Source organism: Meleagris gallopavo, chromosome 3 (assembly GCF_000146605.3).
Source record: "Meleagris gallopavo isolate NT-WF06-2002-E0010 breed Aviagen turkey brand Nicholas breeding stock chromosome 3, Turkey_5.1, whole genome shotgun sequence".
NCBI classification, from domain to species: Eukaryota; Metazoa; Chordata; class Aves; order Galliformes; family Phasianidae; genus Meleagris; species Meleagris gallopavo.
The window spans coordinates 15,917,468-15,942,471 of NC_015013.2; the positions used below are offsets into that span (position 1 = coordinate 15,917,468).

The 25,004-nt window shown below is 36.3% G+C and overlaps 1 long non-coding RNA gene across 4 annotated transcripts in view; it reads right to left on the reverse strand.

Moving 5' to 3' along the window:
* Window positions 1–25,004, reverse strand: part of LOC104910135 — a 40,074-nt gene extending 15,070 nt beyond the window's left edge. For 2 of the 4 annotated variants that reach the window (XR_792826.2, XR_004159161.1), the window contains exons 1-2: window positions 24,916–25,004; window positions 6,890–7,025 (exon numbers count right to left, since the gene is read on the reverse strand). This is a non-coding gene — a long non-coding RNA (uncharacterized LOC104910135). Of the gene's footprint in view, window positions 1–6,889; window positions 7,026–11,215; window positions 11,316–24,066; window positions 24,107–24,915 lie in introns of those variants that run through there. The other 2 variants (XR_002113046.1, XR_004159160.1) reach the window with 2 other exon arrangements.

Below are 25,004 nucleotides of genomic sequence, written 5' to 3' on the forward strand. Positions count from 1 at the left end.
TATTATTATTTTTTTTTACTATTTTTAAAATCAGGTCTAAAAGAAGGTAAGTCTTTTGCCATTTCTTTGCACTGGGCTACATTTCTCTTTAAATGGCACAATACCAGTTATTTTCTGGGGAAGTTTTAACTCTCATGTTTTCTCATCCTCACTGAAATTTACTAAGAGCTCTATCTTCACCACAGATTTGAAGACAGATAGTGCACTGTGATTTAAAGTTTCCTCCACTGCACCTTTTGTTTTACATTTCCAGAGAATTTTATAGTACTATCCTTCAAGAACTACAAATGCTATAAAACAGTTAAACTAATTAATATTCATGGAGAGGGGAAAATAGTTCTTTCAGAGAAAAATTTTAAAGCCAATGTATTCCAGGTGTATTTTTGCATGAGGAGTTGCTTGGTTGTATTTTTTTTTTTTCCTCACATTCCTCTTCTGAACATTTCTCACATGTATAGAGAGAAATTCTGGGGAAAAACACTGCATGAACTACTGTGATTTCCTGTAGCATGAAGAACTAGTGTATGTTTGTGTACATATATATATATATTTTTCCTATTAATCTATCTAATAGAAGATAAAATCTTTCCTCACAGGCTTTGATCTTATGTATCCATATATAAATACAGTAATATTAACATGACGAAAATACAAGCAAAAGAAATGATAGTATGCAACAGCTTAGCAGAACAGCTGACCAAATTCTTGAAGAATTGTTACAGTGCAGAGGACACGAAAAGTTGCTTAAAAAATTGTGACAAAACTTTTATCAGGCTGCCTAGCAACTATAAGAATAATTCTCACATGTATTGTTCTTTACAGGTATTTTATGAAAAATATTTGAAAAACCATGAAGTTGGATTAATGAAGCTTGAACTCTGAAAAAACATGCTCGACTGCACATTTCCCTCTCTGTTTCATAAGTGTTAATTAACAATGAATATTAATGAAATCACAAAGATTTTTAATCCAGAGAAGCTATGTACTAGTGAGGGCTCAGTGCAAAACTGAGTAGCTACTCATTAAGTCAAATGCAATAACTGGAAAATATGCATGCTCTTTGCCCAAGGAAGTGTACAAGTGATCTTTTATTCAGGCTTAAATTAGTACATTTGGAATGGACTAGGAACACTTGGCTAATCATTATGGTTCAAATAACAAATGGGAACTCATTTTACGCTGTGATAACACAATTGTTGGGGTGAGCCCACACTTCATTCTGGCATTTCTAAACCTGAAAATGTCACACTACCTGCATGGCTTTTCAGTTCAGAAGTAATGACCATGTTCGACTGGCTCATCAACCAACATCTGAAGGAAGAGCACTGCAAAATTTGGACTTCTGCCACTCCATAAGGAGACTGCCATCAGTCTTCAGTTACTGGTTAGCACTGCACATTTCCTGAATGTAATCAAAAAGATAGCAAGCAAGGATGCATCCTAGTACATATGTAGCCCAGCTTCTCTCTACAAAATTGAGATAATTTTTAGGGAGATTAGGAGAAAGTACCCAGGCCTACATATTCATTCCCTTCCCTCTAACCATTCTAATACTGAACGCCGCTGTTGGAGTAGCAGACAGTACACTGAACAAAACATTTCACAGAACAGTCATTTCAAGGTTTCCTCATATTTTGGATATGGTTTAGATTATTCTACCCTGGATTAACTGTCTCTTTTATCTACACGGAAGATCACCTGCCATTTTCTTTTTTTTTTTCCCCTGCCACTTAGTAGCCTCTGAAGTAAATCAAAGGTGTGCTATCTTGTAGGCTGAAGAATTAAATGTTCATTCTTTTCACTAGGCCATTTCTTAAATTTAATAAAGTTATCATCAACTGCTGCACTCATACCAGCTCCTGCAATTCCTATGCTGCAAAATTATTACTAAGCCCCGCGCTTTCTATCAGCTTTCTGTAGAGGATGTGCATTTTCCTGAAGCCTTGGTAAGTTGCTTCTTATTGTTATTATATTTACATCATATCCACTGAATCACCCTTATCCACCTTCTTCCTATCACATTCACATAGGTGTTACATAGCCAGTTAGTGAGGTAGGTCCTCCCAACACAGAAGTCACACTGACTCACTCCCAGGGAGCATTTATCCATGTTCTCATATTTGTTATTACAGATTCTGCCATCTTACCATTGGTACTCCAGCCTCACTGCTCTGCAGCTGACAGGATGTCCTCTAGAGATCTCTCACAAATAGGATTGCAGTGGCAATATTCCAGCCTTCCAGTAAAGCAGCTATTTGTAATGTTGGGCTGCACACCAAAGTCTGTAATTTCACATCTGAATTCCTTCAGAGTCTTCTACTGAGTACTGTCCCAGCTTTACTTGATGCAACTTGTCTATCAGATCTAATATATACCCTTATATTTGCTTCAAATTGAGCTAGCTTCTCTGCTGTGCCTGCTAAACAGAATGGGTCCATGGGAATCTTCTCAACACATTCAGCAAAGACCAATGTAAAGAATTCACATCACTTCTTAGTTGCCCCTCTGACTTGTCATCATACAATGCCACCAACTACTCACCTGGCTCCCTGATTTTGAAGTATTTAAACAACTTCCTTATAAAAGCTCCAGCATAACACCTGCCATACTTGAACTTTCCAATACTTCTCACCCAAAGATGATCTCATTCCCCAACATCATCAATAAACTGCATTCTTAGCAGCTTGAATATCTCCATGGCAGGATTTTTATTTATTTATTGTCTGTTTCCTCTGGAGAGAAAGATGATACAGTTTCTCCTCTTAATACAGTTTCAATTCTGGAAATTGAATATTCAGGCAATATTGCCTGTTGCTTTCTGCTACAAAATTACTCCCAATAGCTCTATAGAAACTACTACAAAGCAGCTCTTGCATCATACCTCTTGAACTGGGTATTGAGCTGCACTTGATCCAAAAACAGAAGAGCATACTTTCAAAAGCAGTTGTCTCTGAAGCAGTCATCTATTACATCTAAAATAAAACTTATCTGTTTGTGAAGTTTCCCACTATTACTATCTATCTTAAAATTGTGTTTTTTTTTTAATTTAATTTAACACATTGTTAATTATCTTCCCTAATTATACTGTGAACAGCACACTCTTATTGTAAAGAATACAATCTTATTAAAATCTGGGACATCTACCCAGATGTCCTCTTACACTTTAATTTTTTTTTTTTCCTCTCAGAGAGCCACTCCTTTCACCCTCTCAGCATGTAAATTACTTTGATTCCTATAAAATTGCTATCCTAACAACACCACGTCCCATTCAATTTCCTCTTCAGATGCCTGCTATGTTTCAGTTGCCACTTCATGACATATCTTCTGATTCTTCTATATTACTTTCTCAAGTTCTAAGCTGGTACATCCCTTAATTCTGCACATATGAATTAATAAGTATTACAGGTGAATTGATTTGCTCCTTAATTGTGTGTTTATTTCTACTGGGCCTTTCAGGAGTGCCTATCAGCCATTAACAATTTTCTAGTTTATATATTCCTCTCTAAGTATTTTAATTTCCAGTGTAATCAGCCTGACTCCATTATGAATAAACATAAGCCTACAACTCTATATAGATTCCACTTCTCAAGAATGTTTCCTCTGTTCCTAATGTGACTACATTTCCTCATAACACATGAGGCATAAAATCTCTTCCTGGAACATGGGATACAAATATGGATGCTCCTGTGGAGGTCCTGAGCCCTAGTTTATGTCTAACAGCCAAATTTAGACTCGTTAACACATTTCTCATGCTTGGGTGAAACGTTACCAGTACCAACGCAGACTATAACTTGTATCTACTATCTCACACTCCCACAGCCATGTCTTTTCATGTCCATTATCTTGTCTTCATATCTAGTAAACAATTATTTTTATATGGTTATTATAATAGATAATTAACAAATGAGTAATATAGAAGAGTATAAAGAAAGAAAGAAAACAAGATTAAAGAAAGTCATCAAATGTGCTTCTTCCTGGATCACACCAAGTTTTCTGTGCTAAAAGTTGAAGACATTTTTCTTTTCATGTTTTAGAAGATTAGCTTTATAGACTTCAACAAACTTTAGCTGGTAATCCAGATACAAGAAATTCTGCATAAAGACTTAAGTAGAAACATGCACCCTATTTTGAATACTTATGAAGAAATTGCTGACAAAGATAGCCATAGTATCCTGTACATCAAGATATTTACCCCAATCTTCCTTATTTAGAGATCCTGGAGAAAACCAGCAGGTCACCTCAAAAGCCCTGTTTTACATATATGTGTATATGTATAAACATAATTACTTACCAGTTTATGTATATAATCACACAGCAGGCTATCCAAAGCAGATCTTGCTATGTCAGTAATCAGATCACATAGAAATCACTCTAGAACACTTTTGTCCCAGGCCTGATCCAGTACTTTAACTTGTGTACATCCTTACCTGCAGCTCTAGTGAGCAAATTATCAAGCAGCCAAAAACAGCATCTCAGCTGGAGATGGCAACTAACACCATAGCAGAAGTAAGAAACATCTTTAGTCATCCATCAGTTATATCTGACTGGATGAACATTTGCCTAGTACTTCAGTGTATCAATGATTTTAATGGAGATGGACTAGCTGCAAATTATAGCAGGGAGACCATTTAAGAAGCTATTATATCTCAGGAAAAGAAAGAAAAACAACAACTGTCAACGGTTTACGGGCTGGTTCGGCCCGGTTCCGTGACTAGAAGGGCGGAGGGATCCGCGGATCCGCGCCCCCGGAAAAAAAAAGAAAATAAGGGACCCCGAAATAATTGAAAACAGTGGCAACAATCTGAGGTAAAACAAAGTAATTTACTAAATATGGTATCAAACAGAATTTTATAAGGAGAGAGAATGTGAAATTGATGGTGGATCGGCCTTACCACAACGCTGAGATGAGAAGCGCAGGCAGAGAAGCGCAGGCGAGAAGCGCAGGCAGAGAAGCGCAAGCGAAGCAGCGCAGGCAGAGAAGCGCAAGCGAAGCAGCGCAGGCAGAGAAGAGAGCATCAGGTGACCTTGCCGGGAGTTATATCTCCTCGCTGACCGCAAAGCCCCCTGGGGAAACGTAGCTGCTCTTCTCCGCTGGACAGGCACCCGGAACTTGAGCATCAGCAGTCAAACCCCCAGTACATTGCATGATGTTATGATGTGGAATACCGATAATGAAAAATCATGAAACCATGACAACAACAAAAAAAAAGACCTCCCCTCGAGGAGGACTGAAGAATTGAATTTTCCTCAGTTTTTAGAGTCTTCAGAAGAATTAAGCTAGCAAGCCTAACTGTGTGTAGAGTTTCAGAGTACTTTTCAGAGTACATCTACATAGTAACTTGATCATATAGGCATGCCTACAGAAAACCCAATAATTAATACAAGTCAGCCCTTGCAGCTTGCTTGCAATAGAAAGACGGATAGATTTTAGCCTCTAGAACTCCACAGATTGAGTTACCTTTTTATTTCCAAAAGGTAGCTTTAAGTAGACTACTTCAGTACCCTAAAAGAGTAGTAGTAGTAAAGAGTAGTAAAACAAGTCTGGGGCAGATATGATGGAGACTCTATTCTAACTCTCCATAGAAAATTTGTGAGAGAGTTTACTGAAATAGAGGTACAGAAGGAAGAGACAGGGGAAATGATTAATATTTGAGATTTGAAAGCCAACTGATCAGTCTGAAACAAATCTAATTTCCACTCTGTTATTCTATTGTCCATTATTTCATAGCTTTGGTAACTTACGGAAGGAAAATAAATCCATACAGAAATTTCATTGTTATAATTATACTGTACCAAAGTCTGGCTTCAGTAGAAGACAACATTTAGCAGGACAACATTTTGGTGTACTTTTAGAATGGAATATATTAAAAAAAAGTACCAACCACTTTATATATGTCAGTGCTTACAAAAGAATTTGAAGCCTAATTAGCATTGGTGAATCAATAAGAACATATGGCAAATGTAAAACTAATACTTGAAATTGACAAAGATTACACAGACGCTTACAAATACCCCCTCTATTATTGTCCTGAAATACTGGATGATAGTTTCTACATGTTTCATACCTGTTGTGACCAGCCATTGCTAGGATAAATATAGCAACATAATTTTGAATAGCTGGAACGCTCCACATCTTCAAGAAAGAATCAAAATGAACAAAACAGAATCGATTACATGCTCCTTTTTTCTTTTACTAAAAAAATGTAAATGTAATGGAATACTAGTAGGAAGATTCAACTTCTACTGCCATTCCATCAGTATCCACTTCTGACATTATGGGTGAACATAAAAAAAACCAGGAGGCACAACTTTTGAAGCAGCCCTCATATTCCTCTCTGCCAAATTCTCTGCTACTCCTTTCCACTCTAAGCAAGTTCATGTCTCCCCTCATTTTTCACTAGAAATCAAAACTTCCAAATCAAACAGAGTGACAGTTTGTACGTTATGAGTATTAAAGACATCAAATTGCAACTGTAAATGCCATCTTTCATCTCATTATTTATTTCAGAGCAGTTACAGAATCTGCCCTGTTATTGGCAGAAAATTAAAAAAAAATAGGTCATATAAGTCAACATAATGATCTTGTCCCTCTATTAGTTCTGTTACAGTATAATTAGTAAAATTCTATGTTTATTTTCTTTGTGAGGAAGACAAAAAAGTATGCTTTTTAATGTAAAAGACATGTGATATAATTTAACTAAAAAATCCCTACAAAATATGTAAGTAACATTAATTCTTCATAAAATCTTGAAAGCAGTCGTAAGCTTTGAATTTCACACAAACCACAGGCTTCCTTTGAGAAAAATATTTCTGACATCAAGACAAGATTTTGAAGAGAACTTTTTGAAGCACAATAAAACAATAGCTACTCTGAATTTTCAAGTTTTACCTGGACTGCAGACAGGAGGGAGCTTGGAAGAAATGCTACAAATGTAGTTGTCTCTAAACAGGAAGTCACTAAAAATATGGTATTTGCCAGTCATCCGTATGTTCCTACTGAATGTCTTTTCAGGAGACAGCACATCCTAAAATTAAAAACATGAGAGGGGAAAGGGATAAAATGCAAGATATGGATTAATAATCTAACTAGAAGGACAAGTATCTAATAGATTTTTTTTTCCCCCATTCCCTACCTTCCAATGCTTTAAGTCAATCTATTGGCATAAAATAGCAAATTAAATGACATAATTATTCCCATTTCAATCATGTCTGCAAATAAATCCAATCAACACAACATGTTTGTATCAGGAGAGAACTACGTCCTAAGAAAATACTTGCAAAGATACAATTATTTAAAAAAACCTTGATGCATGTCACGTTACTATTATTTTACCTTAATATTAAACAGTACTGCAATTAAAATTTCATTATCAAATACTGGTTGACCTATCCCTGAACATTTTGTAGTAATTAAAGAATATTTACTTTCTCCCAGTTTCTCCCCTTCAGTTGCACGAAGATGCTATGTGCCTGTTTAAAACTGGAGTACCTAACATAGTAATTTAAACAGAAAAAAAACACAAGGAAAAAAATCTGAAACCATCAACAAAATAAACAAAACAACCTTCCCTACAGTACTTTTTCCATAGTTTCCTTCTAAACTCAGTAGCAAAGCCTGGGACATGTATAGGAAATCAATTAATTTGCTACTGCTTCTTTGCAGAGATTCATTAGCAGGCAAAGGTAAAATAGAAGCAGGAGTGGGACATATAGTTGCATCCAGAATCTCTAACGAAAGGAATATGAGTTGACAAAGAAAAAAGTGACTTCTATTTGGATTTTCCTATTGGTTTTCTATTTTTACCTAGTTAACTTTAATAGTACCTAACTAAAAGGAATATAAAACAGCAGGAAATGGTACTCCTGTGAGTCAAATCAATCTCTACCAAAGCAGAAGCCATTACCTCCCTCAGTCCCTGGCACCAAAACGTTCAGTCTGAAAAATAATATCAGTCAAACTAGATGATCAGTCCAGGCTATGCAGCATATCCAAAAGGTTAGGCTCTTCCGTTGTTGAAGCACGAGTAATATCCTGGTCTTAGAGCAACTTTTATAAACATGAGTTCTGATTATTTTTAAGTTTCATTCCATAAAGATGGTCTTCAACCCAACCTCTGGACATTAGAGCTTTTAAAATAACTGAAGAATTCTACAAAACCCTTTCAGACAAAAGAGTCATAGTACCCTCAACAATTCAATCAGTTTCTTCAGTGACTCCTGTGGAGCCAAAGTCCCTTGTGGTTTTCATTTTAAATCTGGTATACTAGGTATCCATTTTGAAATATGAGATTGGTATTCAAAGTTGAGGTTTTATCAAGTGGAGAACAAAAGAAAAAATTAAAAAACTGTCAATTATCATCTGAAGTTTATCATTTCACTTTTGTGTTAACAGTAACAAGGAGAAAAAGTAACTTTCCGTTTGCTAAGAAATGATACAAGTGGTTGCATAAAAAGGAAAAAAAAAAAGGAATGATTCAAAACTAGCAAAAGCAGACTCAAAACTATATCTTAAAAAAAAAAAAGATTGGAAAAATTTAGAATTACATGGATGAGAAGCAATTATTCACACCACAGGTAAACAAGGGCCACTGAAGATTTTGGAAAGATCTCTTAATTGTTCCAGGAAATTGAAAGGTCTTGGCTAGGACAAACTGAGACAGCATATGCTAAACAAACATTCTTATTTGTTGAGAATACAAGTATCAAAGAGAAAGATTCTCTCTCTCACATAGTGTTTGCTATGCTAGTGCAAACAAGTATGGATTTTATAGAATTTAGAATTGAACTCTGCATCTGAATTCAGATTAAGGTTTCTTCCTCATATATAAATATATTAAGTATTGCGTGGCATGGAACTGCTAATCAACAATAGTGATAGGTTATTAGCTGACAGTTCTTACTTCTGTATTTTCATTACTTAGTGTGTTTTTTCCCCTTTATAAAATAACATGATTTATTGATGTTATTTGGATGTCCAGGAAGGATATTTGAGCTAGAGCCACTATTGATTTGAATTTAACTTTTGAAAACTGCATGGAACTAATGAGTGCAGCTTCTTAGAGAAAAACCTAAAAGAAAAATCTAAAGAAGAAACCAGGAATTCTCCATATATCTATGATCAGGACCCCTTAGCAAATTATCAGTAGATAAGATTAATGACACTAGTTAAGATGACTAGATATTGATCCATCCCCACTAAAACAATCTTCTTATTTCTGGTTGATTTTGATCCTGTTAGAAACTACTTATTGCATTACCTTTGGTTTCCATAGTTAATTTAATTATGGTGCCAATATCTTCATTTCTTTCTCTAATAAACTTAGCCAGCCTGCTATTTGTCCTCTAAATCCACTAGACAATACTCATATCCAGTTTCAGTTGCTTTTTAGTAATGTTTCCATTGTTTTAGTGAAATTTTCCATATTAGTAGTGTATTTCAGAAAAGATATTTTAGGAAGTTTAAGCCAAAAAATAGTCAGTCATGCCTAAAAATGTGGTTATATCTACTTCTTTCTCATTTAGAATGAGAAAAATCTGTTCAAGAGTGCAGCTAACAGCCTTAAGCACTTCTGCACATCTGTGCAAAAAAAAATCTATTCAATGGAAAAATAAAGAGAATGCAACAACACTAGCTCGTATGTTATTGTAGATTGTATCATAATGTATACACATAATAAGAGAGAATTATGGTTATTTGCATAACATAACATCACTTTTTAAAATTTCCTGGCCTTTTACTTTTTGATTTAGCAACTTTACTGTTGTTTTCCAATTTGCTTATTTCTAGTAATTACCCTTCGCTATGAAACGTTAGGATCTTGTGTTGGTTCCATGTGGACTTGAAACTGTGGGGGGGGAAGTAATTTATCAGTAGGGCTAGTCTCAGAGTAATTCATTTATTTACAGACACAGCCAAATTTTCATTTCTCTCAACAGCCATATAAGCATGCAGAACAAATGTGCTCACAAGGCTCCCACACCAGTTTTTTTCTGCTTCAGCTTAGTATGCAGTTTGTCCCTTTGTCCCTATTTCTTTAGAGAAAATAAAATTAGAAATCCATAACATCAAGTGACCGTTCTTTGGCTACTTTATGCTATGTATTCACCAAATCCCTGAAACTGGGAACACATCATTTGATGTCATTGCTTTATGAAAGCAATTTTAAAACCATCTGATAATTCTAATCCGTTTCCCACAGATGGGAAATCCTCATTTGAAAATCAGGTCTTCTAAGATGTCTCAGTCTGAGCCTTTAAATTTACCTGAGATTTGAAGGGGTATTGGAGGGAGGAACTACATATTTTGAAGCCTGTTACGGTACTAAAGTTAACACAGATTCAGAAATTTAGAATGAGGTGAATTTGAGCAGTTAAAGATCCAGAAATACTAATTATAAAGACAAAAATTTCTCATGCAGCAGGTGCTTCCATTTTGTGGGAAGCATATATGAAAATTAACAAGAAAAGATTATTTGCCATTTCAGACAGCTGCAGGGAGCAGAATAATGGTGAAAGTGAGCCTCGGATGCATTTTTGAAAGGAAAGATGAGAACTGATTAGGTACTTCAAGAAGCAAAAGCAAGAGATTTACCGACTAGTTAGAGTTTCTCAAATTCTCTTCATTCCCCTACCCATAAGAACAAAATGAGAAATAACACTTAAGCTATTTGAAAAATTCTAGCTTCCCTGATAAATCACATGTGGACAAATGCCCAATTAAACAATTCATTGAAATAAAGTATGTTCCTCTCTTTTCATATTGTTCTAATATTTCATTTTATAGTCTCGATAACATTTTCAGGTGTATAGTTACTGAAGAAGAATTACACATTTCGTCTAAAAGCACTAATGAATACTCATCATTGGGAACCCAGGCTGGGAGCTGCCAGGGAGCAGGACAGAAATTGGATACTCGGGAGCCTCTAGCAGTGCGTACAGAAGAGTGATATCTATGTAAAGGAGGTAATGGATGAAAGCTTACAACTAGCACCATCTCAGTAATGAACTTCTTGTTCTTCTACCTTTCTGAATTACATATATTACAGATGTTATAGATTTGATACTGCTTTTCTCTGTTCCCCCCAATGATAATGTCAATATAGTTTAATGGACTAAAAGCAGGGCTCAAAAGAAGGCTCAAAAATAGAGTCTGGCAGATCCCACTTTACACCTGTATTTATGTACATAAATCATCCATATTTCATTGGTGCATTACCTGCTGATGTGCAGGCAACTGGAACTTGAGCACTGCTGGTACTGTTGCTGTTCATGATATCAGTCCCTTAAAAGGACTTGTTTGAACTACACCACAATCTGTAAAAGACACAGTGCCTGTCACCAATGGATGGAAACATGCAGACTGAATGTCACATGAGGTTGAGCCACTGTACAAGTTGTACTGAAAATTTTAATAGTAAGGAGTGTGAGCAGGTACAGGATCAGCATAGTGAGAACAAGAGAAGGGAGAGAGGGAAGTAAATACACATATCTTCAGACAATCTGGAACAGAAAAGAAGAATGAATTGTTCAAAATACAACTGTGAGTTATAGCAAGACTATGCGTAATAATGTGTAAGAACCTAAAGAGACTATTTGCACAGAACTGGAAGTAGAGCAGAAGTCTGTAGTTAGATTTTGGCTCCAGTCACCTGCTTTGCTAAGGTCAATTACAGAAATCAACATGCATATTTATGGGAGGGAGCATTTGACAAGAGAAAGAGAACATTAAATCTATGCTGAAACGAACATGTATACAGATCTCTGTCAAATACTTCAAAGGCTTTTACAGCACTACACAAACAAGCCTTGCCAAGGAACCACTACCCTAGCATGAGTGGAACAGCTGTGTTTTTGTTGTTACAGACAGATGTGAGTGAAAGCCTAGAAGCAGATTACCCATGTTACCTATCAATCAGTCACTTTCCATGAGTTTCAACAAAAGCTCCTGATCTTGTTATTGTCACAGCATTGTTCCACACTGTCAAACTATGTTCTCTTGGCTTCTTTCACAGTTACGCAACAAGACAATGTGGAACTGCAAGGATGAGAGTATGCTTTGCAAAAATTATTTGCTTGATGTAAACAGATCTATACCTCAAGTTATATGCTGCTGTAGCTATTTCTTCCCCTTCCTTCCCCTCTAAGGATTTAAAACTCTATTGGAATTTTAAATTACAGAAATACAGAAATTAAGTATCATTCCACACACATACTCAATATGGCATATTAGGATCATGAAGAGAGATTTTCCAAACTTCAAAAATACCAGATAGTTTTTAATTCCAATTTAGTTCCTTTCTTTATGCTATGACTATTTTTAATTATGAACTACTTATTTTCTGCAAGATCCCTGCTTAAATGAGAAACTCAGAATGGATAACAATTGCTTCTTGGTTGACTACTCAATATCTTGTTTCTTATTCATTGCTCATTTTATGACCTCAAACTTTATTTATTACCTCTTGTTCATGCTTTGCTACAAAGACAGAATTATTAATTCCCTTAATACTTCTTTCTATAGCTCTCATTATTTCAGCATGCAAGTACTTTACAAACAATAATGGCTACAAAGTCTCAAGAGAAGCAGTATTAATGTCCTTATACAGACATGAAAAAGAGGAAAAGAAAAAGATATGTAGGATTTTGGGAACCTACAACCAGATTTTTTTAGAGTAAAAATTTTCATTTAAATACTCATATCTTTAGAAAACACTGCTCTTTGTCTCTCCTAACAGCTACTTTAAACAGTATTAACTCCAGCCCTTGCAACTGTCCTGCCATTACACAAAGATCGGTTTTATAATTTCAACAGAATTTTTGTACAACAAACTAATCACATTGGAACTATTTCTGCATGATTCCTATGGTTATCTTTTCTGTGGGCTCTCAAACAATTAATAACATTTTTGACCTTACAGTAAAGCTTCTCACTGGAAGCACTGGTTTATGATTCCCAACCTGAATTGCACTGGCCACTTAACTCCCCACCTCCTGCAAGTATTAAGTTTCCTCATTACAGCACATTTTCCTAGTGCCAAATCTTTTCCTAAATGCTTTAGGAAATCAGTTTTTAAAACTGACTTAAGTGTCTTGAGAAAGAAAAAGAAACTAATTTTATTGATTTTAATTATTTCCCCTCTCTGTCAACCCCATAGACACAGGCATACAATATGCTGGAGGAACTAACATAATGACAGTTCAGAAGAAACCAAGCTCTTCTGCTAAGCAGCAGGAAAAACAAGTGTATGAACCCTCCACTTATTGATGTTACTGAAAGACCCCTTTTAGTCTCTCAAAAGAATAGCCAAATACAATTCTGTATCAAGATTATTTTTTTTGTGAGGGGGAGTTAAATCAAACACACTACTACCTTACTGAAAAGACAGAAGGCAGATGCCATCCACTGCGCTCTTTCACCAGCTAGAAGCAATATTCCTCCTCTCATTTGCTTTTACACCCAGTACTTGTTCTCCAGCTTCAGGTAGTATGTAGATTTCGTACTCCAGGTTCATCAGACCTCCCTATCTACAAATGAAGTATCTCTCTTCGTTTTGCATCTAGCTCTTGTCTGTCAGACTCTAATACTTTAATCAGGACAGTAAAAGTCAAAAACTAGAGCTGAGTATTCATTTGACTATATAACTTATATATCCTGGCTTCTCACTAAAAAAACTATTTGCTTTCAAAGCACAAACAGATCACAAGCAAGCCTAAATTATTAGGCAACTATATTTCAAACTAAAACACAGCTAAAAACTGCAAGTTTATTCCGTACTATAGAATGAAGCTGTTTTCTTCAATCTAGGCAACTTAAAAAAAAAAAGCAGATCCTACTTAAGCTACTATAAAACCTCTGTAGAAGTTACTTATTTTAAAAGAACGGCCAGTCTTGAGCATTAACCCCATCACAAGCAATTCACTTCTTCTGCTTTTTAGTTCAACAGCAATTACCTTGTATACATCAAGTTCAATCCCTCTAGCCTCCTTTACCAAAGTGTCAATAATAGCAGAGAAAACCTTCAGCCATCACAGCAACAACACATACAGTGCTTTCCAGAAGGCTGAGTTGAGAAAAGGCCTGTTAAATACCGTAGAACAGCACAGGTGTGCCAGTAGCAAAGCTAATGAGCAGCACGTTTTCACTTAAAACCTTAATTTAAAGAGTTTCCTGAGCCAAAAAAATCTTGGGAAAGGAGATAATGAGAGATTGGTGATTCTATCAGCCTAAGAAATTAAGACTTGAGTTTGGTGTTATTGTCAGTATAATTCCAAGTCAGTACTTACTAGATGTTTTTTGTGAATTCTGTAGAGGGGAAAAAAAGATACTTTTATAGCTCCATCATCTAGTAATGAGTTCTGAGAATAATATCAGAAGGAAGAAAGGCTTTGAAAAGTTGTGTACAGTCACACTGTTTATCTTATACTTGTCTCATTACTTTGCTTTACCTAGAGGCTGAGAGGAAGGGAAGAAATCAAAGGCTGAATTAAATTACTCTTTCATGTATCCGTTAATTGTCTCATCTTGAATTTGAATTACATTACTGAGTTCCATGCCAAGGACTTTACAAGCTTGTTTAGGTGATCAGAAAAGATTTGGTTTTGTCCCATTGTTATACAGAGAACTATAGGTCTGGCAGTTCTCTTCCCTTTTAGCTCCACACTCTGCTTCTATCTGCAGCTTCTGATATAGAAGGGAAATCACGTTAGCAGCCTGTGACAGGGAGCCTCAAAAAGTAATTAACAAGTGACAGCCTCCAGCAGTCTCCTCAGCTTTGTCATTTTAGAATTGAGGAGAAAATGATGGAAAGCAGAATGATAAAGAAACAGAAAAACATGGAGATATGACAAAATAAAAACAAATAACTGAGAGCTTTCTCAGTGCAGGAGGAGGAAGCATCCACACATGTAATTTCCATTCCCTTTTCTGGAAAAAGGTGACTTCAACTATGTAAAGCAACTCTGCCTTTCTGTAAGAGTTTTCACAGGGTAGAGTTAAAGTCTTTCTCCTTCAAAAGACAGAGTTATTTCCATCAAGAAACAAAAGATTTTGAAAGAAGACATCCACATAGTAGAAGGCAGTTCTGGAAATGCCTGCATGCCTTCTTATTCTTTACGTTCCTCTCTATTGCCAAGTAGAAAGAAGTGCAATAGTTTTGTTACAACAAAGCAGTCTCCAGTGTGTGCATACAACCTTCGCCTGATTTGAAAAGAGGCCTCTAGAAAATTCAATTTAATTGCCCATTGCTGGGCATCCTTGCCAGTAGCAAACATGGAGCCACAGGCATTTGCTGCCTCCTGCTGGTCGATGTTTGGGATGGCTTTCTAAATGAAAATGTGGAAATGAATTTAGCATCTACGGTCAAAGGAAACAACAAATTCCAGGAATTAACACTGGTTTCAGGAAATAACACATTAATACCATGTGCTTAAATACTGAATATGAAAGATGAGGAGGTCAAATTGCTGCCTGGATGGATTTCTGGAACTCAAATTCTGAGGATGGAGACTCTAAATGAAGTTTATGAGAAAGCACATGATTGGTAGACACTCAAAAGATCCCATGACATGCTTTGGTGCTTCCCTGACTATGTTAAGATTCTAAAAAGTGTGGTGCTCTAACTGGGCCAAGATGTTGCCATAGGTACAGTTTATTTCACAGGAATTCCTTTTATTTCTTGCTTAAAGGGAAAAACAAGAAATATTCATTGTATTCCTATACCACAGAAATGCAGATAGCAAGTTGTCAATAAACTTATACATCTCATAGAAATATCTGTCCACTGTTCTGAATAGTCTAGTAGATTTTAAAGGTCTTGGTTAAGCAAAGACTTTGTTCCCTGACTACAACATTTTTAATGAATATCTTGTTCCTTGATTACTGCTTGAATTCTTTTTCTCTTTTGCTAGTGTTCTTATTAGAAACGCACTTCTGAGATTCCTTTGGAATTCTTTTACTAAAAAAAAAACACAAACCAAACCAAAACCTTAGCAAAAGAGATTCCTCTGAACTTGTTTATTTTTGTCCATAGAAACAGATTGCTTTTGTAAAATGAGGTAGACAGGACTCTGGATTGAAAATTTGGCAAATTCTTTATCTAATATTAATTTTTACATAAACATTTCTTTAGAAAGATGGATTGCTCTTTACGGAATTTATTCAAAATATATTAAATGCCATAAATCTTTGACTGTAGAAATCATATTCAGAAGAGATAGATTTTAAATGAATAGATTTTGTTAATATTAGGAAGTTTAAATCATGAAAAAGAGTGTCATGGAAGTTGCTGTAAATGAAATATGTTTACACAACTTTTCTCATGACCCCACTTCCAATATTTTTCTAATTTAATCGAAATTGAAAGAAGATTTACCTTATTCAAAACAGATTATTTTCAGATATTAAACATTCTTGTACAGTATTAGGTTTCTTGTTATCTCATCTGGTCATTTGTCAGAATGTGTAGCACACATGTTGCTCTAGATAGATAAATGAATAATGACTAATGACCTTAGACCTCAGCCTGAAAATCAGTGCTTTTAAAAAACCTTATGAAGGAAGAAACTTATTGCTGGAAAACACAAGCAAACATCTTAAGGAAAATGGGAGTACAACATTAATCACTGGTGCAAGTTATTCTAATAAGAAAAGACAGTGACAACATGTCTCTAACATGTTTCTTTTGTCCTCCCACTGCTTACCTTACTCAAACCATTTTCTTCCCCTCTTGTTCCTTGGGGGAATTGACATAGAGAAATAAGATGCAATTCTATTTGCTGTAACACTAGACTCGCAATACAGCAAAATAATGTTAGTGACTTCAAATAGAATTAGTGTTTGAGACAAAGCATTCCCTTGATTTTCTGGCATAATAATATTCAAAGAATTGCAAACTAAGATTGGAAGTCATCTGGTCCATTCCCAGGCTCAAGCAAGGCCATCTAGAGCTAGATTCTCAGGACCATTTTGAAACAGTTTTTGAATGTTGTCTTCAAAGAGATAAGTAATGTACACAGCATACACAAGAATAGATACATATATAGGTATATTGGAGAAGAGAAGGCTCCAGGGAGATCTCATTGTGACCTTCCAGTACTTGAAGGGAGCATCTAAACAGGAGGGGAAACAACCATTTATGAGAGTGGATAGTGATAGGACAAGGGGGAATGGTTTTAAACTGAGACGGGGGGGTTTAGGTTAGATATTAGGAGGAAGCTTTTTCACACAGAGGGTGGTGAGACACCGGAACATGTTGCCCAAGGAGGTTGTGGTTGCCCCATCCCTGGAGGCATTCAAGGCCAGGCTAGATGTGGCTCTGGGCAGCCTGGTCTGGTGGTTGGCGACCCTGCACATAGCAGGGGGTTGAAACTAGATGATTGTTGTGGTCCTTTTCAACCCAGGCCCTTCCATGATTCTATGATATGTTGAAGTGAAAATAAAATTCTTCTGTCTGTCTGTCATGAATAATAAGCTACTGGCTTCTTGATTGAAAAAGCCCTAAATGATTGAAAGTCTTCTCTGAACAGACTTGTGTGAGAGTAGGAGCAGAGACCAATGTAAGTTTACCCAAAGTTGAAAACAGCAATGACTTCTGAGTATAAGAAAATTAGTAAGCTTTTCTTGCAAATGCAAAAAGGGATATAAAATCATCTTTCATTTTTAATAGCTTCTTCAATATCTTCAAAACGCATTTTTTTCTTAGATTTGTCTTTTTTTTTTTTAACATGCTGTCTAGTACAGTGTGCTATTTTTACTGATATGTTTATTTGTTTACTAATGAGTTTCCTGGTTTATGCATTTTTGATTGAAAACATTTGAGACAATATTATGGGTTAGCTGTGACAGGATAAACTGCTCAATTTCTCCTAATTAACTATTATACAGAATATTGTGCAAATATATGCACTTCAGAATAAATTTTGCTTTCCTCTAAGAACATCTTCAATGTTATCTTAAGTTTAAAATATGATTTCAACATCAGATTCCTATGCTAATATGTTATGCATTTCACTGCCACTATTTGAAGTCCACAATATTAGAATTAATTTGACAATGTAGGGTCTCAGAACTTACCTGGGCTTTTCCTGACATTATCTGGTGTTGCCTGTGATAGCTGTCTAAGCATTAAGTCAAATGCCTAACCTTTCTCAGCTTTGCTCTGTGGAACTCAATCATGGTTAAGATGCAATGAATAGCAAGTCACTGTGCAACAAACAGGAACCTGTTCTGCTAATAAGGGATGGAAAAGGCTTCCATCACAAACTTTAGATAGAAACTAATGAAAATTAAGCAGACAGTGCTATGAAGAAATATAACTACAGAGTTCCACCACCATCAATTAGATCTCCTTACTGAAGAGCCAGTAAGGTGGCTCACGCACTGTATCAAATTCAGCTGTCTGGTTGAGGAAGACAGACACTGCGGAATTTTGGACCCAAGAAGAGTCAGTACAGCATCAGAGAAAAGTTTTAGATACTAGGAAGACTTTAGATAAAAGCATGTTATCTGGTATGAGGCAGTCACTTATGTGTTGCTCACCAATGCAGGAAAGATCATTAAAGATGATAAAAGGCAGTCTAGGCTGCAAAAACCATGCTTTCTTTATATACCATGGTTTTCTTTAGATACATTGGGCAGAAGAGAGAGAAAGGAGAGCGTATCCTCTCTGATAAGTAAGAAGGGAAAACTGGCTTCCTTAGACATGAAGAAGGCTGAGGTACTTAAAGAGTTCTTTGCCTGTCTTCATGACCCATTAGATTTCTCATGCTGCTTGTGTCCCTGAACTTCTAAATGGAAGTGAAGATGGCAAAATGCCACCCCGTGTAAGGGTGGAGCAAGTCCCGGAGATTCATGAGACTGAATATGTACAATACTATGGGGCCATGTAATATGCTCACTAGGGTTCTGAAGGAACTGGCTGATGTTGCCAAGATACTCTCCCTCATATTTGATAAATAATAGCTGTCAGGTAAAGTTACCAGCAACTGGAAAAAAAAACCAGCAAATATCATTACTATTTTTAGGAAAGGGAGAAACTAAGACCCAGGGAATTACATGCTGGTGAGCACCATCTCTTTGTCTGGGAAGATCATGGAGTGGATCCTCCTAGAAGGTATGTTAAAGCACATGTGAAACAAGAGGTGATGTGAGACACTCAACACAGCCTCACCAAGTGCCTGACCAATCTGGTGGACTTCTGAGATGGAGTGACCACATTAGTGAAGGAAGGGCAACTTACATTGTCTACCTGTTCTTGTAGAAGGCCTTTGACATGGTCCTGAAGCATATCCTTACCTCTAAATTGGAGTGCTATGGATTGGCTGGACTATTAGATGGATGAAGAGTGAGTTGAATGGTCATAGCCAGAGGTTAATGTCAATGGCTTTATATCAAGGTAGAAGCCACTCATGAGTGATGTCCCACAGGGGGACATCTTTGGACTGGTGATCTTTAACATATTTATCAGCAATGTAAATAGAGGGATAGGTAAACCCTCAGCAAGTTTGCTGAAAACACTAAGCTGAGTGGTATAGTTGACACAACAGAAGAGAGGAACACAATCCAGAGGAACCCGAATGCACTCAAATAATGGGTACAGAATAACCTGATGAGGTTATCAAGGTCAAGTGCAAGGTGTCACACTTGAGTCAAAGCAGTCCCAATATGAAAACAGACTGGGAGAAGAACTCATTGAGAGCAGCTCTGTGAAGAAGGACCGGGGGTCCTGATCTGCAAAAAAGCTGGACATGAGCCAGCAGTATGCTCTCCCACCCTGGAAGGCCAACAATATCCTAGGCTGCATCAGAAGAGAGGTGGCCAGCAGGGCAAAAGGATTCTTACTGTCCCCCTCAGGAGTACTGTGTCCAAGCCTGGAGACCCCAGTACAAGACAGACATTGAGTTGCTGGAGCAGATACAGAGGAAGGTCACAAAGATGATCAAAGGGCTAGAGCACCTTTTCTATGAAGATATGTTGAAAGAGTTGGGCTTGTTTACTTTTTCAAAGAAAAAATTCCAAGGAAAACTACTGTGGTCTTCAAGTACTTGAAGAGAGTTAAGCAGGAGGGAAACTGCTTTATGTGGATAGGACAAGAGAATGTTTTTAAAATCAAGAAAGGGTAGATTAAGATTAATGTTAGGCTTACATTTTTCACTCAGAGGATTGTGAGGTACTGAAACATGTTGCTTGTGAATTCCCCATCTCTGGAGGCATTCAAGGCCAGGTTGGATAAGATCCTAGCAGATTTGTGGGTTTCATCCCTGCCGTGGGCAGTGCTCAATGGTCTTTAAGGTCTCCAACCTAAGTCATTCTAAGATTCAGCAATTCAATGTATTACAGTTGTCCAGTTAAAATAATTTCATTTATTTGTTTGTTAAAAAGGATTAGACAAAACATTAAATTCTTAGCTCTACATATACAGCATATCTGAAGTATCACTGTTTGTGCATCACCAAGTGGTTTTCTATAAAGGCAACATTTTTTATGAAGATCCATAATAGCTCAAGGTATATTTTATGGAAATATCAGGATGCTACCCACAGCTGAATGAAATTGGAAGAGATCTTTCATAGACCAGTTTTGTGTTGGTATTTGTCATCTATTTCTTTTACCTTGGCTGCATAATAAAAAAAATCTCAAAAGATAGAGGTGCAAACACCAAAGGTTCAGTTAGACACTGAGTAGACATTCTTTAAATATTTTATTAATTACAACTATTAATGTCCTAAATAGAAGCAGGTTTGTGTGTAAAAGTTTTATACATAAAACCAACAGTATTGTCAATAATCACAATTCAGTAGGTGAATCATAGCAAAACATAAGATCTTCACATACAAAAAAAGTATCTATTTTCTTCTAGTAATCCACAAAAATTATTGCTAATAAGAACACTAGTTACTCTTCTCAGATGATGCTTTGGGATCAAGCTTCCTGTAGTTGTCATTTTTGGTCTGTTTACTGAAAATCTGAGAATCTGAGAATAAATTTGTTCTCCCAATCCCAGTGCTGCATAAAACTCTAGCTATACTGAAGTTAAACCAGCTACTGATATGCTAACCTGGGTTTACTTCTCAAGCCACAGTAAACAAGCAGAGAGGACACAGATGAAGTCTTTTCTGTTTGCCTGTATTTTACCTTAGCATAAATTCAGCTTAAGTCCAGGAAGAGAACCTGAGCCTGGTTCTGTCTCTCTTCAGTTTGGACAAAGTATTTTATTTAGCTGTTTCTACCAGATTTCCCTAGCACAAGCCCTTGGGGAGTAAGCAGCATGAATATTTGCTTGTTCTGAAAACCCTGCAGAAGGGCATAGCCTAACTGTAGAGCAAGAAAGTAGAAAATATACTGGAGATGTACAGAAGCACGCAGGACAATACATATATTTTGTGAAGTATTGTCAAGGGCTTCTGTAGCACACATGAACTGATTTTGCAATCCATTTATAATTTCAGTAAGCTGTGATTTAGAGTCACTTTAAGTGTTTCACTATATGATAAAGATGTAAATACCAGTTCTGACCTCAAATTAAAACAGTTGATAGGCTTTTAACACTTCTGACTTCTTAAACAGCAGGAAATAGCAGAAAAACAAACAAAAAAGTTATTTCCCAAATTCTTCCGGAAACAAACAAATAGAGTATCTATGCCACTAATTCTGGGATAACCAAGGTAGCTAGCATCAGACCTTCCATTGACTATCATACCTACATTCCAGCAAACCAGATCTGATTCGGTCCTTATACCAAACATTATTGGTAAAGTTAGCACAGAGGCTTGGAAGCATTTAGAAAGCGCAACATTAATATTACTATTACAATTCCTTTGGGAAGTTTGTTTATTCTTTTATCTGATTGTTGACAACCTCAGTTGCATGCATACAAAGCAGTGAAAAGATAACAAACTATGTTTTTTATTACCTGTTATTTGTTATCATTTACCAAAAAGACAGATATTACCTTTTTTCAAGAAAATAATCAATTGCCTTAAATAACAGTATGACTAACAGTTATTCAAAAGAACCAGTAAGAACAAGAAGTTTCTGGATTACCTTTTTCATACAGAACAATGCAAGCTAGAGAATTGAGATTTCGTACTGTAGACTAAAGTGCTTTTATTATCTGACCACCTGAATGGTATGCTTTCTACTTAATGCATAATTATGATTCTGGGATACAAGCAATGTACAATGCCACAAACTAGTGATTCTGCTACTAAAAGTCAACGTAGATAAATACATCTTTAATAACAAAGGCAATTATAAATCGTTCACAAGTAATGAATAATTTAGAAATAGTTATTCAATAAGTATACAAAAATATATAGAATGTTGTGCCAAGGAAAATAATTGCTGGCAAAAAAAGTAAGAAAAACACAGATATTCATGTTATGGAACCATAGAAACTGAACAGGCACACTTAAACTTCATTAGAGCCCTGTCCAGCCTGATCTTTGATATCTTCAAGGATGGGACATTCACTACCTCTCTGGGCAACTACTGCAGTGCTTCACTATTCTTACCGTAAAAAGCTTCTTTATTATATCCAATCTAAATCTGTCTTCTTTTAAATTTGAAACCAGCACACTGGGAGGTATGTGGCATGCACTTAGGTAACCAAGTTAAACAGGTGTTCACCATTACTGGTAGATTGAGATTGTAGTTTTTTTTGGGAGCATCTTGTTAAGCAGCTGAAGAATCCATATAGATGAAACATTTTAAGATTATTCACATGTTTCAGAGACCAAGAAATGGAAGTTTCAATGAGACAGGAATATTTTACTTCCCACACATTGATTTCCAATATCTATTTGAAACAGTTACTAAGAGTTCAGTAAACTTTGGACCTAGACATGTTTACACTGAAATATAGGTAATTTCTTTAGCCTGATAATTTATTTTTTTTTAATGTATTGGCTGATATCAATAGCAAAGCAAATGAAATTCGCTGGACCTACATACTGGTAGCAGCAGCATTTTTAAGTGCAGAAGCTAAGCAAGACTTCTCCATTTGGCATATGAATGAAATGCTTCAAGTCAACCCCAATTCAACAAGGCAGTTTAGCATCTGCTAAAAATCAATAGAAATTCAGTAAACTACATAAACACATGCTAATTGCCAAGTGTATAAATAAAATTGAAAATAAACCTTTCAAGCATGTGTCTGATAACTGCCTCTGCAAAAATATTTAAATGCTAAAACATGACCATAAACTTTGAGATTTTCAGAAGTGGCTAAATAAGTTGGAGAATTCCCAGTTAAATTCCAGAAGTTTTTTGTACCCCACTCCTAATTAATTATGAAACACCTTGCACTTTGCAAAGTTAAGCCAAAGCATCTCCATTTTTGATACTAGTGAAAATGAAATGATCACCACTATTCCCCATGTAAATACCTGAGCATTTGCTATAAACAGTGCTTCACTGTGTGCAATCTATTGCTGTGATGTCATGAAAGTTTGTTTCTGAGAAAGAATTGTCTGCTTGCCCACAATGGTATACATTCTAGCATTGCTATAGAAGGGAGTCATAGAGAACAATTTGTCAACCTGTTAAACCAGCATGATCCAGAATGTAAAAGAGAAAAAAACAGTACCAATTGAAAAGGGTTGACAAGATTACAAACATCAATACAAGGTAACAGTTCAAGAATGAAGAAACTTCAAAAAAGGATAGACATATCATGAGTAACATTAAAAAGAGTAGTGAAAAGATAATGTGCTGGGAGGTAAACTGAGAAGAGTTAGAGTCAAAGAGGAAAAAACTAGCTAACTTTCATCTAACCCCGTAAAAAAAAAAATGACATTCTGCTTCCTAGTTTGTTCAAACAGGTTTAGTTTTAATTTCTCTTTCTTTTCAGAAAAACAGCTAAAAGTCTATTTGTATAATCAATGGATATACAGATGATCTATCTATCCCCAGGAGCTTGGCTAATATAATTTATATTGGAGGAACGAGAGGAGGAACGAGAGGAGGAACGAGAGGAGGAACGAGAGGAGGAACGAGAGGAGGAACGAGAGGAGGAACGAGAGGAGGAACGAGAGGAGGAACGAGAGGAGGAACGAGAGGAGGTCACTCACCCTGTCCTGGGCTCGGGAGATGATCTCCAATGGAGCAGATCTCTAGAGAGATCCTTTCCCACTGGCAGTCAGCTCTTAAATGGGTCTAGGAGAGGTGGAGCCAGGCTCCACCCCTTCCTGCAGCACAGGTGAATTGCCTTCACCTGTGCTCCCGTGGCTGACTTATTGCTCACCTCAGGTGATCAATCAGAGGTTCAGGCCATGATTCAGCAGCCCTATACACTATTTTACAAGAGAAATAGATTTTCATTGTTTCCTATATAAGTACCAAAACATTTCTCCATGATGTTTTGTGCAGTAGTTTCCAGAACTCAGTTCTTGAGTAAGATTTTGTACCAAAAAACCCCTACCTCTTTGACATGCTCTAGTCTTTAAAAAAAAAATATATATATATATCCCCTTAGAAAAATCAGCTTATTTACTTAAGCTACTTAGGGTAACGTGAAATTTATTGTAATCCCTCTTTATGTATACATATAAAATTTCTATAAGAGTAGAAGTGAATATACCTAGTAGAAAGCATATGTAGACACAAATGATTAGTAAGCAGTTAATAATCAACATTGATATATTGAATATTTCCATTTTGAGACAGTTGCAGTCCTCTAGTAATTGTGTCAACTGAGAGAGACCCTCATTTTGGGGAAAAAATTCCTTGCAAAATACTAGGGAACACAAACATTTTTTTGATGCAAAATATTATCTTCCAAAGGCACTCAGCAACAAGAGCCTGTAGTGCAGCAAAAAGCACAGCAACAACAAAGCAACAAGGCCCCAAGTTGCAGCAAGTGAGGATCTGTGCAAATACAACAGCAGAGGGCACAAAAATAAAAGAAAGAAGCTACTTACCTTTAGAAAACCTCAGATACACAGCAATCTCCAGCAAGACACCCTTAACTCCATTGCCAACCCTTAAATGAGGTCTGGGAAGGGGTACA